The sequence below is a fragment of the Hemicordylus capensis genome, chromosome 5, assembly GCF_027244095.1.
Source record: "Hemicordylus capensis ecotype Gifberg chromosome 5, rHemCap1.1.pri, whole genome shotgun sequence".
Taxonomy (NCBI): Eukaryota; Metazoa; Chordata; class Lepidosauria; order Squamata; family Cordylidae; genus Hemicordylus; species Hemicordylus capensis.
In genome coordinates this window covers 152,042,494-152,058,536 of record NC_069661.1, presented here as the reverse complement: position 1 = coordinate 152,058,536, position 16,043 = coordinate 152,042,494, and the positions used below count along the sequence as shown (strand labels likewise).

At 42.6% G+C, this 16,043-nt stretch overlaps 1 protein-coding gene across 8 annotated transcripts in view; it reads left to right on the top strand.

The window, feature by feature from the left end:
* ATXN7L1 (ataxin 7 like 1) overlaps positions 1-16,043 on the top strand; it is a 111,784-nt gene that overhangs the window by 31,554 nt on the left and 64,187 nt on the right. The gene's annotated exons all lie outside the window — the stretch shown is intronic.

The window sequence follows — 16,043 nt, the reverse complement described above, 5'->3', positions numbered from 1 at the left end:
AATCCCATAAATACAAAGCATAAATACAAAATCCCATCCTTTAGTTAGTGCCTCTTTATTTTTAGTCTTCACGGGGTAAACATAATGTACCTAAATGCTCTTGGAAGAGCTGCTCTTTTTTTATATGCAACACAATTTTCTTGCACTGCTGTTGTAATCACCAAAGTCCCCTAGTTTTCAGTAGGATATTCTTCTAAGTATCTGTTGTTAGGACACTGACTTTTGTCAGTTGTACTGAAGCACTCATGCTAGTGCTTTTGTAGCCCCTTTAGTCTTGGAAACCAAAGCTCTTGATTTATTTGAAATTACCAAGGACCAAAAGGCCTGTGAATTCCATATTTTACATGTTATACAACTGTGACATTAAATAAAATGTCAGTAAGCAAAGTTAGGCTCTTTACCTTTTGCCTATTTTATTTCAGGTGGTTTTTTTCTCCTTTTTCAGACATATTTATACAGTGTATATAAAGTTGCACCTTTTAAAAAAAGTTTGCTGGCCAGCTTTTCAAACTTTTGAGAGTAATTTTTTGCTTCACTAGAAGGCCTTTTCATGCCTTACATTTAAAACCACATACACACTGAAGGTGTTAATTGAATGTGGTAAGCATGTGTTTGCAAACACATCTATCAGAAAGCCATGATTGGATGCAGTTTGCTGTTTAGTGTATGGTCAGTGGCATACCTGAGTTCTTCTGTGTAATGGGTGAATTGCCCACATGGAAAAGAATGTGCATGGAAATGAAGTTGGTTTTCTTACATCTCTTCTCCTCTAAGTTCTTTCTTAGGCATTATTTTTGCTGCATTGTTTGAGTAGTTTGTGAAAGCAATTTGTGAATCTTGGTAGAGAAAGTTTATAACTTTGCCAAGAGACTCTTGTAATTACTTGCATTTCTTTTATCTGCTTTTGAGGTTTTGTCATTGCAGTTAATTTGTCTGGGCTCCAAACGACAGAGTGTGCTTTTGTAAACAGCTAAAACTATTGTTCACCTGAGGTTTGGGAGTTCCACTAACAAGAAAGAGGTAGTCAAAAGCTGCCTTAAGGATGTGCACAAAACGCAGATGACTGGAACGTTATATGTTTGTTCCGTCGAAACAACTGGCTTTGATGGATCAAACTTGAACTGTTTCGAGTGTTCTGGCCATAGGGAACAATGGGGAACTTGACACACCCCATTGATCCTATGGGGGTTTGGGAGAAAGATTAAAAAAAATTTTTTTAATCGCCTACTTGTGGGTTGGGTGCTAGGTAGCACCCATTATGCCCTATCACCCAACCCATTTTGGTATGCCTAGGAACTACCCATGGGGAATAATGGCGTGTTTTGAGTGTTCCCATTGTTCCCTGTGGCCAGAACAAGCAGAGTGCACACACTTTGCAACCCTGCCTTGAAAAACACTGCAGAACAGAAGCACATAGTAAAGGGGAATCTGTCCCTCCTACCACAGACCACACATTTCAAACACAGTCCAAAAATGGCCAGAAAAGAATAAATGACCCAGAATCCACTGCCAGCCACAGTGCCTGCACTGCAGTAACATCACTGGTACAAGTTGTTCTCTTATGCACAATTATGACTCCTTAATTTGCAACAGCAGCACCCTTAGCAACAAGCATAGCCACACACTCAACTAGAGGAACTTCAGCCACATTTTGACTGAGTAAACCATGCAGTACAGGTTGCAGAACAAACCAGAACTGTGAGGGAAGCACAAGTTTTGCCTCAAGGCCAGAAATGGAGCTCATAACAGCATTCACCAACACACACACACACACACACACACACACACACACACAGTCAGAGAGCTGCCGCTATTCATTTCTCACCACAACACTATCTCACAAACAAACCACAACTCATGGAAGTTAGGCTCCCAACTTCTGCCTTTGTCAATCTCCAATCCAGCAAAACGAGATAGTTATAGCAGCAATAGCACAGCACATTAAACTTGGTGCTAAGAAAAGAAAATGACAAAAATCAAACCTTCCTTTCTTCCATCCTGCCTGCCTGCCACAGAGAGACAGGAGGAATTAAGACAATACTGACCAAGATGCACTAATGGTCTGATAAGAAACAAGGCTTCTAGTTTCTTACCATGAGAGAATTCTTCTTATTTCTCTGGTGTATATCCTGCAACACTGATACCTGCCCGTCTATGTCTGGATAACACCATGGACTCAGACTGGTGCTGGGCCCTGGCTGACAGCTTGGCACATGGGTTGGAGCAGTGGTGGCTGGTGGTTCCTGGGAGTGCAGCGTGGGGTGCACTAGGCAGGGAAGCTGTTGGCTAGAGCCACAGGTAGTGAGATGTGGAGCCAATTGTAGGCAGCTGCAGAGATGGAGCCAGAACTAGGCGGGTGCCTTAGCAATAACTGGCAAAATATAGATTTGGACTAACAAGTGGAATCAAAATTCTCTCTCTCTCTCTCTCTCTCTCTCTCACACACACACACACACACACACACACACACACACACACACCCCCCTCAATTGTTCATCAAAAGAAATTCAGAGAAATATGGAAAACATCACTTGCTTTATAGTGCTTAACAGGACTAAAGTAGTATGTAGATTTGTATCCTACACGGCAGGATCAAAATACACACACACTCTTGTACAAGCTACAAGTAAAGCACAGACCAGCTACAAAAGGCTGTTTCTGTGGAAAGTAAATGCATTCTGAATTCATCAGCTCTGTCTGCCTGATTATTTCAAAAATGAATACTACAACAATATTTATATACCACTTTTCAACATTATCTATATTATTAATTCTCCTGGGTGTGCCTTGGAATGTGCGTCCCAGTACCCAGCTGATTGGCTGGGCGGCGGAGGCGCCTGATTGGCTGAGGCGCACCCAGGAGGATTGGTCACTGGCGGCAGCAGGCCGGCCACGGAGGCGGCAGGCCCAGCCCAGCCGCGGAGGCAAGGCCCAGGAGGAGAGGAAGAAAGTGGGGGGGAGGGCAGCAGTGGTGGTGGGGAGGAGAAGCGGCTGGGCCTGGCACGGGCTGGCCGTGATTAGGAAGCGGAGACAGGGGCAGTAGGTGGTGTGGGGGGAAGAGGTAACCGGCAGCCCCAAAGAGCGCACAGATGCTCTGTGCGGGGTCGGCTGGTTTGTTTATTATTACTAATATTATTACTACTAATAATTACTAATAATCATAAACAAGAAGAAAGAAATCTGAGCCAGAATGGTACAGTTAGTGTGCTGGACTAGGCTGTGGAAACCCATGTTCAAATCCCAATTCAGCCGTGAAACTCACTGGGTGACTCTGGAACAGTCACTTATCTCCCAGCATAACCTTCCTCATACGGCTGTTGGGAGGATAAATGTAATCATTTGCACCACTCTGTGCTTCTTGGAGAAATCACAGGCTATACATGTACAAGTAAATAAATCTATATAAGCCACAAGTAATGCAGAGACCAGCTACAAAAGTGGAGAACAAACTGAAGTTTACAAGGGCAGCTCTGCCTGCCTATTTCAAAATACATAAATAGTAGAAAAACCATGGGTTTTTCAGTGATATGTGCTGCAGCTATGAACTATCTCCTGTAACTTCGAGGACACCATGGGAAGCAAAGATGCATGAGGACACCCTCTCCCCACTCCATGCCTGCTGAACAGCTGGGTACCACTCTTTGCCCGCCTTGGGTGCCTTAACAAGCCACAGAGGTTTTTAGAGATCACTTCCTTAATCCTTGCCCAATGAACCATAACCACCAGTGGACATACTAAAGTTACAGATTCTGGCCACAATCCAGAGAAAACCCTGGTTAGTTCTCTGCATAGCAAAGGGTTTTTAAAATTCTTTTCCTTCCAACATAATCCATTCCTTCTCTACAGAACACCCACATGGAAACCCACTTCTGCAGTTATTTGAAAAGCAGTTTTGACTCAGAGATCCATGCATATGCCCTAAGAGAACTTTCTGGCTTCTTATGCCAGTTTCTAATCTAATTAGTCCAGTCTTAGTTTTCAGTGTGTTATGTCATGTCATTTTAGGAGTGGGTCATTATGCTTTGCAAGGGAGAGAAAGCATAGGTTGTATTCCTTCCCCTCCAAACAAACACAAAGAAGCCAGCAAAAGATGAGACTTACCAACAACCAGCCAGGCTATTTGCTCTCTAACTAAAATGATGATTGGATTTTTCTGAGTAGCTAAAAGAAAGATTTCCCCAGCCTCTGAGCATTCCGATTGGCTGCCTGAGGAGTCAGTCAGCCTACTCTCTCATTGGTTTATAGGGCGGTCCTAGTACCACCCACTTTTTTTTTAAAAAAAGTGAGCATGCTTATTGGCTCCTGCATTATTAATATTAACATTTTAAAAGATAAAGGGCTTTTCATTTGTTCTGTGATACCATCACCCACCCTTACAACTCTTAAAGCAGCAGCAGCAGGCTGCAGGCAAGAGCAGCAGGGAACAACAGAGGGAGGCAGTAGGCACACAAAATGGAGGTATGCTGCCGCCCTGCTGGACCATTTTAAAAGGCAGCACCAGTGGAGGAAGTGCAGTAGGAGGGTTAAGAGCACCATTCCCTGTCTTTAGAGAGATTCCCCCCACCTTCAAACTGGCAGGTGCGAGCTCCGTGCACACCACTAGGCCCCAGGCCACCAACACCTTGGATACTGGTTTGACCTTCTGCTGTCATGATAGATTTTATTATGATTTTATTATGATTTTATGGTTGTGTTAAATGTTTCACTACATTTGTAAACCACCTTGAGATTGTTTGAAAGATGATATATTAAATTGAAATAAGTATTATGAGAATTTGTTTCACAGTTAAGCCTGTATGATTCTAATGTCTATCCCTGAAAACTGAAAAACACCCCTGAAAACACATGGCCAGTCTACTATGTACCTTACTGGATTAATGTACGATTAATCTTCTTCCAGGATTAATGAATCTTCAGGGTCAATATGTCACATTTTTAGTGGTTTTAGGAGTTTTGTACTCAGAATTTATAGCTCTATTGTGAGATTCCTGTTAATGTCAGTGGGAGAGTCATAGAGCTAAATTGGTATATTTCACTTGGAACATCTTGACCTTATTCAGAGGGTAATGATAGGATTACACTGTTCCAGTCATCGGATTCTTGTTGGTCCTGATTCTCCGCCACCCCCCACTGTAAATTTGAGTCATATGATATAATTCTAGTCTGTGAAATCCATACTAAAGGTTAGGACTTTGGAGTTTTATTTATTTTTCCCATAGAAGTATATATGTTAAAAATATAGGAAAATTTAAGAGGACATAGGTGCAACTTTAAATAACTTCATTGGGTAGAGCTTTAAAAAATGGTCCTTTGTAATGTTGGTCAAATATCCCAGTGTAAAATGTTTGTAAATAAGCTGGGAATATAAACATCAGTTCTGAGTCAGCTATGAGAGAATTTTTTTTAAAACCCACTCAGGTGTATTTTATGGACAGTAGTTAAAGTGTGTGTGTGAGAGAGTGAGTGAGAGAGAGCGCGTGAGCAAGCAAGCACATTTTCTGTTTCTTGTGTCTACTGGCAATATCTTCTGTGATTGCACTTATTTTCCTCCTCCTTCCCCCTGACCCATCAAGAAGGGAATAAAAATAACTTAACTTAACTATAACTTAACACCCCCCCCCCCGAAGACCAACTATTCCTAATTATCTCTCTCACATTATCAACCTACTTGAACCAATTTTCAGGTATCTTTAATGGTTGTTATTTTGGTTGTCAGTGTACTTCTGGAGGAGGGAGAAGATGCTGATATTGTGAATTCCAAAAATGCATGGGGCATAGATGCCATATTCTCTCCCCGTGAACTTAGATTGAGAATGTGCCATTGAAGACAAATCTAGTAACGGGGAACATTGAACTGGAAAACTGTCTGGTTTGGGATAATAGAACCATAGAGTGGGAAGATGGACACAAGCTCAAGATTAAATAAATACACTACCATAAATGAAAGCAAACGTGAGGCAAGGTAAAAGCATTCCTGCTGGAGCACTTCAAGATAAAATACAAGAGCTGTGTTTAGACTTTATATCTGATAAACAGAGTACTCCATTTCCTTGATACTGTGCAATTTGACTAATTCATCTGTTCAGATCTCTTTCGGGGTTCCTCATAACAGGGATTCCCAGATGTTGTTGACCTCAGCTACCATAATCCCCAGCTAAGGGGATCCCCTCCTGGAGGTGCTGAACCCACCAGGAAGCTTCTCTCTCTCTCTTTTTACAAAAACATTTAGATCCCCAGACCGGCTTGAACGTGAGCCGAGCTGGGGTTCTAGTTCGTGTGCACAAAACCGAACATGCCCGGTCCAATTCGAGTCCGATCCAGACTTGAACCAAACCGCACAAACCGGTTTTGTGCACACCCCTACTTTGCTCTAATTAAATTTATGATTTTGAAATCATATTTTGCAAGCAAATCTAGACATTCTTTTAAAATACAATGTGTATTAATTCTTTGCTGATTTTTTTTTTTGCCTCTGCTAACTGAGCAAAGAGGCATTTTTTTTACGTGGTGATTCTTTTATATTTAGCAGGGGGAGAGCAACTGGTCCTATGCAACCCCAGCGCAGCATCCTTCTTGTGGCTGCTGCTGGTGTCTACCTTATATTTCTTTTTAGATTGTGAGTGAGCCCTTTGGAGACAGGGGTCCGTCTTATTAATTTATTGTTTTCTCTATTTAATCACTTTGGGAACTTTTGTCGAAAAGTGGTATAAAAATATTTGTTGGGGGGGTGTTTTTTTAAATGTATACTATGTAAGGTTCCACCCTGTCACAAAGAAAAGTAGTAAATTAGCAATTCAATTCAATTTATGGGCTTTTTTAAAGACATGTCCAAGATGGTAGTCCAAATGTTCATCTTTTCAGCACTGGTAATTTCTACTGCACATTTTCTTTTCTGCTCTGGAAATTCTCTGGCTGCGAAATTCTCATTGGAAATTCTGGAAATTCTCATTGGAAACGGCCAATGGGAGTGTGCCTCAGTTGGTTCTCTTAGAATTCTGTGGTCTTCTAAGATTTGTGAGCTGTCTTGATTGCTCCCTCTACTCTTCCTTTGCAGTGCAGTGTGTACTACTCTCATGCACTAATAGTTTTGTTTTCCTATAGGCTGTAATTAATGGGAAATTATCTGCATTCTTTAGCACCTGAAGATTTAATTAGTTCAGACAACAGGGAGACAGCATGCCATGCTGATTTATCAGATTCATATTTGTTGCCACCCATTCAATCACTTGAAGTTTGTTTATGCCATTAGTTTTGGAAATTGCTGTTTCAAATGTATTTATCCTAGGTGTCCTGAGATGCTAACCCCTCCCTCTTAAAACCCCCTGATCATCTTGGTTGCCCTCTTCTGCACCTTTTCCAGTTTTACAATGTCCTTTTTTTAGATGTGACCAGAATTGCCGCTGCTAACTTGGCAAAGAGGCACATTTTAACGTGGTGATTCTCTTTTATTTAGCTGAGGGAGAGTAACTGGCCCTATCCACCCACAGCACAGTATCTCCAGTGACTGTTTCTGGTGTCTATCTGATGTTTCTTTTTAGATTGTGAGCCCTTTGGGGACAAAGATCCATCTTATTTATTTATTATTTCTCTGTGTAAACCACCTTGAGTCATTTTGGAAGGGCAGTATAGAAATCAATCAGTTGATCAGATAGATAGATAGATAGAACACAGTACTCCAGGTGTGGCCGCACCATAGGTTTGTATAAGGGCATTATCATATTAGCAGTTTTATTTTCAATCCCCTTCCTAATGATCCCCAGCATGGAATTGGCCTTTTTCACAGCTGCTGCACATTGAGCTGACACTTTCAATGAGCTGTCCACCACGACCCCAAGATCCCTCTCCTGGTCAGTCACCGACAGCTCAGATCCCATCAGCGTATACTTGAAGTTGAGGTTTTTCGTCCCAATGTTCATCACTTTACACTTGCCAACATGGAACCGCATTTGCCATTTTGTCGCCCACTCCCCTACTTTGGAGAGATCCTTTTGGAGCTCCTCACAATCTGTTTTGGATTTCACTACCTGGAAGAGTTTGGTATCATCTGCAAATTTGGCCACCTTTCTGCTTACCTCTACTTTTAGATCATTTCTGAATAAATTAAAAAGCACCAGTCCCAGTACAGATCAATGTTCTTGTGTGTGCTTTACAGTTTTATCCTTGAGGATGCTTTCTATCAGTTTGTCAGGAATGGACATTAAGCTAACCGGCCTGTAATTTCCTGGATCGCCCCTGGATCCCTTTTTGAAAATTGGAGTTACATTTCTACTTTCCAGTTCTCTGGTACAGAGCCTGATTGCAGGGATAAGTTAAATATTTTAGCAAGGAGGCCGGCAATTTCACATTTGCGTTCTTGGATGGATGCCATCGGGCCCTGGTGATTTGCTAGTTTTCAGTTTTTCCAGACAATTTAAAACATCCTCTCTTGTCACTTCTGACTCAGTTCTTTAGCTTGCATCCCCGAAAAGCCTGGTTCAGGAACAAGTATATGCTCAGTATCCTCTGCCGTGAAGATGGACACAAAGAACTCCTTTAGCTTTTCTGCAACCTCCATATCCTTCTTAATAATCCCTTTCACTCCCTCATTGTCTAATGGACCAACCGCCTCCCTGGCAGGTTTCCTGCCTCTGATGTATTTAAAGAAGTTTTTGTTATTCCCCTTGATGCTTTTAGCTGAATGTTCCTCAAACATTCTTTTCATCTCCCTTATTGTCACTTTGCATTTCTTTTGCCAGAGTTTGTTTTCCTTTCTGTTCTCTTAATTTGGGCAGGCCTTCCAATTTTAGAAGGAAGTCTTCTCCTTTATGGCTTCCTTGATGGTATCTGTTAGCCATGCTGGCATCCTCCTGGACCTTTCCTCCTTGTTGGTATACATTCTAACTGGGCTTCCAGTATTGTGGTTTTGAGTAAACTCCATGCATTCTGGAGTGAAGTGACTCTCCTGATTTTTCCCTTTCAGTTTCCTTTTCACCATACTCCTCATTTTGGAGAAGTTTTCTCTTCTGAAATTCAAAGTGTCTGTGTTAGACTTCCTTGGTGATTCTTTCCCCCACGTGTATACTGAATTTGATCACACTAGGGTCACTGTTCCCTGAGGGGTTCATAACACTGACATTGCGCACCAGGTCCTGGGTGCCACTCAGGATTAAGTCCAAGGCCGCCTTCACTCTGGTTGGTTCCAAGACCAACTGTTCTAGGCCACAGTCATTCAGCATATCTAGAAATTTGACCTCTCTGTCATTACCTGACTGTGAATTTACCCAGTCTATGTGTGGGTAATTGAAGTTACCCATTATCACTGCCCTGCCTCTCCTTGACGCTTCCCTGATTTCCTCCTGCACCTCCCAGTCACTGTCAGTGTTTTGCTCACATCTCTGTGTTTGTCTATGAAACTCTCAAATGCATCTTTTGGAGATCCCTGTATTCACATGTGGCTGATTCCCTTTCTACAAGTAACTGTGGGACAATTGTATGCTCAGGGATCTCTCAATGTCAGCCAGTTATTTTAATGATCAGGTATGAATCAAATTTGCCAGTGGATTAAAATCTCCCCCAACAACATTCCAGATATTTTAAAGTTGGTATCTGTTGGATTAGGAGGACTTGTCTATATTAGATTGACTTTGAATAATTATCTAGGCAAAGGCTAACATCCAGGCTGAATGCTGTCCACTACAGGGGAGGTGCATTTTTTAAAAAATGAATCTCCCCTTCCCTTAGGGACATATTTTCAGGAGCCACAGTGGGCTTAAGAGAGAGGAAAGAATTGTCATGTAGTGCCAGTACAGTATTAGTTTAGATGCAGCTAATATATTTGCAGCATAAGCAGGGTGTTGGTTGTTAAGTCCAATTTTGGAATCTATACTGTAGAAAAGTTTGAAGTATTATTCTGTACTTGTTTAAATAGCTACAAAATTAATACTAATATTGCATTAAAGTACTACTTCTGAATTTTTGTGTGTAATTAGTCATAAAATTCTTAATATTTCTGGAATCATTATTTGCGTATTACTTATCCATGTTAGTAGAAAACAATTGGATTGAAAAAGTCTATTTCTGCTATTGTATTGGAGTTGCACTTGTAAGAAAAATAACTGGTTGGCTTTCTTGCAAGAGAGGTTTCTTAGAATTAAAATTTAACACTACTTCATGGTGTACCTTTTGTTGTGTATCTATCATACAAATCATTTGTATGATTTGTTATACAAATCAAGTGTTGTCATGGGCAACTGTGCCCCATTGGCTGGTGGGAGGGACTGGGCGGTAAAGAACTCTTATACTGTGCCTGCCTCTCCTGAAGAAGACACATCAGGAGAGGAGGAAGGAAGGTTTCATTCCGTGGTCTTCTTTTAGGAAGGTTAGTAGAAAGCAATTGGATTGAAAAAGTCTATTTCTGCTATTGTATTGGAGTTGCACGTAAAAAAAATAACTGGTTGACGACAATCGACAGCCCCCATAATCACAGCAGCAACTTTTGTCAACTGACATTATCATAGGAATTGCTGCAGGCTGCGTCCATGATTCACCTATTGCATTTGTTTATATGAATGCTGTGTCCCTGAGGACTGTTGGGGTTATTTGCATGCACAAAATAGTATAGTGCGAACCAGCGCTTTGGTTACTGCTATGCCAGGGCTGGGCCATGGGCAGCATGGACTGCAGGAATCAGGATTGGAAAGTCAATCTGGAGTCAGAAACAGGGGTAAGAGGTCAGGACCAAGAGTCAAGACTGAAGCCAGAAGTTCAGAACCAAGGAGTCGGAGCAGAAGCCGCAGACAGGAACACATCAGAGCTAAAGAGTTCTTGATGCTCAGGCAAAGTACCAGCTCACACAGGAAGAGCCATTTGTAGTCCTTCCTGTGCAGAGGTATAGTCATCCCTCACCTACTGCTAGAGTTCTGTTCTGGCAAAACCTCACTGTTGGCAAATTCGCAGTTGGCCAGGTATGAAAATCTATGGAAAATGGGGTTAAGGGAACCACGACCACAAAAAGACCTAAAAATAAAGGGGGAGGGGAATACAAAATGTTTGTTTTTAAAAATCCTGTAATATTGCCAAGAGTCACCAAGAAGAATGAGCAGATTGAACCTCTGGACACTTCTTGAACCCCCCAAAATCACAAAGTATTTTAAATTGGCAAGGGACAGCAAGCTCAGCAAGGATTAGCAAGGGTCACCAAGAGGAATGAGCAGATCGAACCTTTGAACCCCTCAAAATCACTTAAACCCCCTCCAAAATCACTAAAAAAAACCTCGCCAAATGTGGATACTCAGGTTGTGGTTGGCAAGACCTGTCACAATTTCCCATTCGCATGTACTTAAAATCGCATTTGGTAAAACGGTGGCTGGCAAGGACTGACTATCCAGTTTCCAGGCTGGGTGAGGAAGGCTAGTCCAAAGCCTTTTACACTTACGATAGTCCCAGTTGCATTCCGTCAGCTTGTCACAAGGGATAGCTGCTCACAACATCTAAGGCTCTCTGCTCCAACCCAGGAAGTACCTGAGAATTATGCATCCATTTTAAGGGAATGTACAGGCCCTACCTGAGCTGCTCTAGCAAGGTCAGGGGCTGCAAGTTTCACACCTCTGAGTAAGACTCCCCTTTAGCTGGGCAGACCCCTGCAAAATGCCCCCCTTTGTGGCAGGAAAGGCAGAGTCTTTAAAGGCAGAGCTTGAAACAGAACATCCTTTAAATAAAGGGCCTGTTTTGCACTCTGAGCAGAACAAACCCGTTTTGATCAAAAAGCTTTGACATTTTGAGCACCATTTTGGAGACCTGTTTTCCCTTGCTGATTGGTTTTCTGGTGCTGACTTGCGATCTCCTTGCTTCTTAGTTGGCTTCTTGTTATACAAATCAAATGTTGTCATGAGCAATTGTGCCCCCATTGGATGGGAGGAGGGAGGGAGAACATAAAAGCAGGGAATTCAAAAATGTATTCAAAGGGACTGGGAGGCAGAGAGCCCGTGCCTACCTCTCTTGAAGGAAGAGGACACATCAGGAGAGGAGGAAGGGAGGTTTGATTCTGTGGTTTTCTTTTAGGAAGGTTAGTAGAAGGCAGTTGGATTGAAAAAGTCTATTTGATTCTGTGGTTTTCTTTTCTCTGGACTGAGTATAATATGCTGTACTATTGCTTCTGTAACTATCTGGTTTTGCTGGATATCACATTGACAGTGGCAGAACTTGGGTGCCCACCTTCCTTGAGTTGTGGTTTGTTTTGTTTGTGAGATAGTGTTGTGGCAAGAAATGGACAGCGGCCACTCTATGTGTGTGATATTTCTTGGGGATTGCTGTGATGAGCTCTATGTCTGGCCTTGAGACTAACTTGTCTTCACTTGCAGCTCTGGTCTGGTCTGGTCTGGTCATTGCAAGGTGCACTCAGTCAAAATGTGGCTGAAGTTGCTCTAATTGAGTTTATGGCTATGCTTGCTTCCAAGTAAGGGTGATGCTGTGACAGCTGTTGCAATGCTAGGAAGTAACGTAAGGAGTCATAATATTGTGTGAGAAAGAGAGCAATTTGTGCCAATGATGTTACTGCAGCGTAGGTACTGTGGCTGGCAGTGGATTCTGGGTCATTGATTCTGTTTTGGCCATTTTTGGACTGTGTTTGAAATGTGTGTTCTTTGTTGGAGGGGACAGATCCTATGGGGGTTTGGGGGAAAGGTTAAAAATCGCCTGCTTGCCCATTTCTTTTGTGGGTTGGGTGGGAGGTAGCACCCATCATGCCCTACCACGTAGCTCACTTTAGTATCCCTAGGAGCTACCTATGGGTGACAACGGGGTGCTTCGAGTTTCCCGATTGTTCCCTATGGCTGAAACACTCTAAACTTTGAGTTTGTTGTGTTGAAATGGCTGCTTTGACCATACTTTTGATGAAACATTTTGGCCATTTTGCATTTTGTGTTGTGCTCGAAACAGAATGCAGAATCCATTTTGAGCACATCCCTAAATGGTATGTCTGCCTTGCAGCAACATTTATATTGCCATTGCCATTGTAAGTGTCTTACTGTTGAACCCCCACCCCCAAAGTTTGTCAGTTCCTGTACCATCTACTTCCAGCAATGGGGAGACCTGTGCTAGGGCAATTCCTGAGGATGGACTTGCCATTAGAGATACCTGGCTGTGTTCAGTAGTATAGGCATGGGGGCAATTTTGGAAGATTAATCAGCACTGATGAAGGAACACTTGCCATCTCTTATGGTTTCCATTGAACTGCTCTGGAAGGGGAGTAGCTAGGGGGTCGCAGTTAACGCGCCTCTGCTGATCCCAGTGGCGTGAGTACCACCATGGCTGATCCCTCTGTTTGGATTTCTCTTGATAAGGTTCATACTTCAGTGTAAAGTTACTCACTTGACCTGCAATGACTGAAGTAGCTGGGCCAAGTCTGAAGGTGCAATATCACCAAGACAAAGCTTCCACGCTGTTCTCACTGGGGACTCATGTGTATGGCCAAAGCAAAGTTTCAAGGCTGCACTTTACAAGACAAGCCAGGACTGATGAGTTGAGTGAAGACAGAAGCCAGAGGTCAGAAGTGAAGAGTCGGGCCAGATGATGGGACTGAGAAACAAGCCAGAAATCACAGATTGGAACACCAGAGCCAGAGATATTTTGCTACTCAGGGGTCTCATTTCTAGCCTGGGTGGGTGAGGCCTGTCCAAAGCCTAAAAGCCTTTGAGAGTTCCAGGCTACAGTTCTGGAAACTGCCCACAGGGGCAGCTGCTCCCTGAATGTTGGATAGGAAGGTGGCAAAGAATTTCATTTATTTATTTATTTTACACAGTCAGACAGGTGTTATTGACTGGTCTGTTTTATCCAGACATCTAGTCCTTCCCAAGGACCTGGGATGGCTGAATTTTATTGTCAGTGTTGTTGCTGTTGTTATAGATATCGTCGCAGTACAGGTGAAACTCGGAAAATTAGAATATCGTGCAAAAGTCCATTAATTTCAGTAATGCAAATTAAAAGGTGAAACTGATATATGAGACAGATGCATTACATGCAAAGCGAGATAAGTCAAGCCTTAATTTGTTATAATTGTGATGATCATGGCGTACAGCTCATGAAAACCCCAAATCCACAATCTCAGAAAATTAGAATATTACATGGAACCAAGAAGACAAGGATTGAAGAATAGAACAATATCGGACCTCTGAAAAGTATACAGTGTACTGTGCTTGATTGGCCAGCAAACTCGCCTGACCTGACCCCATAGAGAATCTATGGGGCATTGCCAAGAGAAGGATGAGAGACATGAGACCAAACAATGCAGAATTGCTGAAGGCCGCTAATGAAGCATCCTGGTCTTCCATAATACCTCATCAGTGCCACAGGCTGATAGCATCCATGCCACGCCGCATTGAGGCAGTAATTGCTGCAAAAGGGGCCCAAACCAAGTACTGAATACATATGCATGCTTATACTTTTCAGAGGTCCGATATTGTTCTATTCTTCAATCCTTGTCTTCTTGGTTCCATGTAATAATCTAATTTTCTGAGATTGTGGATTTGGGGTTTTCATGAGCTGTACGCCATGATCATCACAATTAAAACAAATTAAGGCTTGACTTATCTCGCTTTGCATGTAATGCGTCTGTCTTATATATCAGTTTCACCTTTTAATTTGCATTACTGAAATTAATGGACTTTTGCACGATATTCTAATTTTCCGAGTTTCACCTGTATATAGGCTGTTCCCAGTAAAGTTGCTTTTTGTAACTGGCTGGTGGTGATTTCTGTGGCCCCTATGGTGTTGAGGTGCTCTTCAAGGTCTTTTGGAACTGCACCCAGGGCACCAATTACCACTGGGATTATTCATTCATTCATTCATTTTTACATTTATATCCCGCTCTTCCTCCAAGGAGCCCAGAGCGGTGCACTACATACTTGAGTTTCTCTTTCACAACAACCTTGTGAAGTAGGTTAGGCGGAGAGAGAAGTGGTGGCCCAGAGTCACCCAGCTAGTTTCATGGCTGAATGGGGATTTGAACTTGGGTCTCTCCGGTCCTAGTCCAGCACTGTAACCACCACACCATGCTGGCTCTCCTAGCAGAATAGTGGTAGGCAGGCATTACCTGCCTAGTGGTAGGAATCGTGGTAGGCAGGCATTACCAGAGAAGTCATGTATTGAAGCCATCAAAATAGGGATGGACATTTTGATCCAGTGGATTCCTTCAAATGAACAATTTGTTCCTCCTCCCTGGTGTGGTGGTCTTCTATCCAAAAGGAGCATTACTGTATATGCTACAAAGAAAGATGTGTAATTCTCTGTAGACATTTAGGTCTCTGGTGGAAAATGGTCCACTATGCCGCCTCCTGCATATTGGAAAGAAACCTGGCCTCTAACCAGGCTTGCTTCTCTTGTTCCAGCTGCCCTTAATTCCTGTTTGTTATATGCCACCTTACTTGGCTTCTGTTTTGGTAGCCTGCCAGATCCTGCAGTAGCAAGGCACTCGGACACTGCGATAATTTGGTGACCTAGATAGGGAAGGAAGATCATTCTTTTTGTTAGAAGAATTATTACAGCTACAGGATGGGGCTGGTGCTACAGCAAGGCAAGACACCCTGTTTCAGTAGTGCTCCATGTTTCAACTGCCTCAGGTGCCTGCAATACGAAAATGGGGAATTCTAGTTGCTGGCTATACATCAGTGCTATAAGCCTGAATAAAATCATGAATATTGGTATCCATGTGTTCCCAAAACCCTAGTTCCTACCCTTACAGTGTCTTTTAGGCTATATTGAGAGAACAGCCTGCAACTTGCAGCCCCACACAGGCTGTTTCTTTCTGGGGGAAGCTGTAGAAACTGCTCTTACTTCACACACTCTATGTGAAGTAATTTTATCTTTTTTAGCTGGATGGGTGGGTGGATTATATGGTCAGTTTCCGAGCTGGATACAGGGTCTGCATGTGATGCCCATGTGTAACGTGACCCTTCTCCCTTTATGACAAGCTCCTAAATTATTTCCATAACCACCTTGAAAGTTCCCAGAAGACCAAAAGGAGTATAGGCTGAAAAAGTAAAGTGCTTTTGCCTTAAGCATTTGATAGT